Genomic DNA, 2,849 nt, shown 5'->3' on the forward strand with positions numbered 1-2,849 from the left:
TGGACAATTCAAGTACCGATCATTATTCTTTTAAGAGTTTAAAAAATACTTTTCTTTTTTGGATAAAAAATAGCTCTAAAATTCAATTTGTAAAAATTTTGTCTTTATCGTTTAATCAACACTTTACGTATAAACTTCGTTTTGTCTCACTTAAGTTCATAAAAATTTGAAACTTGATCATACGTATATGATTCAAAAAGTTTATTTTTATTCCTTATTATTTTGGAGATTCTTTTAATGTAAATTAATTAAATATTAGTAAACAATCTTGCTATATTGGACGGTTGTTTGATGACTACTCGACACTCCGACACCTTCACCCTAGCTCACTCTATGGGCTGGATCCATCCTTGGTGACATAGCTTATATTTTGATCATAAATATTTGTTTATAATCAACATATAAGGGTTGATACCTTGTACTTTTTGTAGGGTTGTGACCTTATAGCATAAATGGTTTAAAAGTGTCACTAGTATACTAGAGTGTAATGAATGAATCACATCTCATATTTAATTATATATCATAAACATATGAAGAATTAAATTTCACTTGATCGCAAAATCTTTCATCTAAATCCTTAAACAATACTGTGTATAATAGTTTTTTGATTCTCCAATGGGGCTAAAAGAGACAGCTCTGGTCTTGCTACTTGCATCAGATTTTCCGCACTAGTCTGGTTTTGTCAAAGGGTGCTTCCCGGTTCCAATAGGCGTTCGTTGGGCCTCCAAAATGCGTTTTAGGGTATTTTGGCAGATGCTTCGGCCACCAATGCGGTATCCATTCCATCACCTATTTGGTAGAAAATGGGTCCACCTTTCTGGTCAAGTTTGGCAACTTGAGTTATGTACGGACGTTTAATAATCACATTGGTTGATTCAAATACGTAATTGACAATATATAAACTCATTATTTTGTATGAGAAAAATCTCTGTAATAATTATTTTAACAACAATGACGAATATATTTTTGAGTTGAATCAATCAATGATTACTCAACTTTATATTTAGTGTTATCATGACCACCCAATGTGATTTTATTTCATCATAGCCATCCAATTTCATATAGTTTTCATCAAGGCCATCTAATTTCATATAACATGTCACCATTGCCATCGAACATTTTTTTCACCATTTCCACTAATTTTAAAAGGGGTAAAACAGTAACTTTACTTATATATAAACTAAAATTAAATAAAAACTTATTTTAAAAAATTTAAATAAAACAAAAATTTATTTGAAAATAAAAGACTTCAAAATAAAATAAAACTAAATAAAAATAAATAAATAGAAATTCTGTTTTATAAATATATTTTTACATATAACGCAAAGTTACCATTTTACCCCTTTTAAAATTATTGAGAGGGGTGAAATGAAGTTAGATGGCTATGATGAAATGTTATACAAAATTGGATGATCATGGTGAAATGTTATATGAAATTCGGTGGCCATACTAAAGTAAAATCAAATTGGGTGGCCATGGTAATACTAAGCCCCCGTTTGTTTCTCATTTTTTGCCCATTAAAATGAAAAATATGACTGTTATCCATCATATCGAGCCACCATATTTGACTTTATATCTCTTGTGTGGATCCGTAACAGTTAAATTTTTCATTCTCATTTTTATAGTAATGTGTACCAAACGGGGCCAAGTATAAAATTCGATAACCATGGTGAAAAAAAATCATGCTCGATACCTAGCTCAAGTGGTTGAGTAAAGTCTTACCAAGTAATCGACTTTGGTTCGAAACTTTTTGGAAGTAAGGGTTAAATGAAAAGGGAAAAAAAATGTCTAACCTTTCAAATTATCAGAGGTGGAATACTTTGCTCATCCCTGAAGAAATTCGCAGGATCAACCATGGTTTTTACGCGAACCAGTCGATTAAAATTATTATTGAAATATTTAAATCCCCAAATACTTGCTCGTGCATAGCTTGTATTGCCATTTTTGTTAACTCCCAAATCAAGATCCCTGTAATTGATATAAGCAGCCCTTGGAAATTTAGAAACATAAGGAGCCATGTAGCTGTAGAGTCCCCTTATCCAATTTATATGTCTCTCTGATTCTGCAGTTCCAGATTTATTCCAATACACTGAGTGCTGGATTTTGAACAAATATCCAGCCCTATGAGGATAAGGAATTGAAGATTCTGAAATTTTCTTCATTCTTCCACCGTATGGAGTTAAAATCATATCAGCCATATCGGCTTCATCTTCGTAGAACAATTTCCATATGCCCTCTAGCCCGTATTTTGGAATTGGTTCCTGTACATAGTCTGATTTTGATTTGAAGTATAATCTTGTCAGAGAAACCCTACTCAGCAAAACATCAGAAGATACTCCATTTGGAAATCCAGCAACGAAAAGGATGGATTGAAGCCAACTCATTTCGGAACAATCTTCTCTTTTTAAACCCAATTCTGGAAAACTATGTTGCATTAATGGAAGTAGTTTGTCAATTTCACCGAGGTACAATGAATGGAAAGTTGCTTGTATGGTTTTTTTTCTCTCCCTGGTTATTCGAATCCACTCTTCTTATAAAAACCGAGATGAAAATATCTTCAGGAAGGTTCGGAGCAACATGTTGCCACCTGTGGATAAGCTGAGTTGCGTTCTGCTCCAAGTTTCTGTTCACAGAAAATAGGGCTACTTTTTCAGGAACAGCCACCAACTTAATTTTCCATGCCGTAATGACTCCAAAACTGGCACCTCCACCTCCTCTGATGGCCCAGAAAAGGTCTTCTCCCATCGATTTCCTGTCATTGAATATAAAACTCAAATTAATGAGCTTGTTTACTCTTTAACTGCTCAATCTTCTAGATAACATGTGGCAAAGAGAGAAAAGTAGTTGAG

General features: G+C 33.2%; 1 pseudogene; it reads right to left on the minus strand.

Moving 5' to 3' along the window:
* Positions 1–483: 483 nt before the first annotated feature.
* Positions 484–2,794, minus strand: LOC111391675 (annotated as a pseudogene).
* Positions 2,795–2,849: the final 55 nt, after the last annotated feature.

This window comes from Olea europaea, unplaced genomic scaffold (assembly GCF_002742605.1).
Source record: "Olea europaea var. sylvestris unplaced genomic scaffold, O_europaea_v1 scaffold8173, whole genome shotgun sequence".
Lineage (NCBI taxonomy): Eukaryota > Viridiplantae > Streptophyta > Magnoliopsida > Lamiales > Oleaceae > Olea > Olea europaea.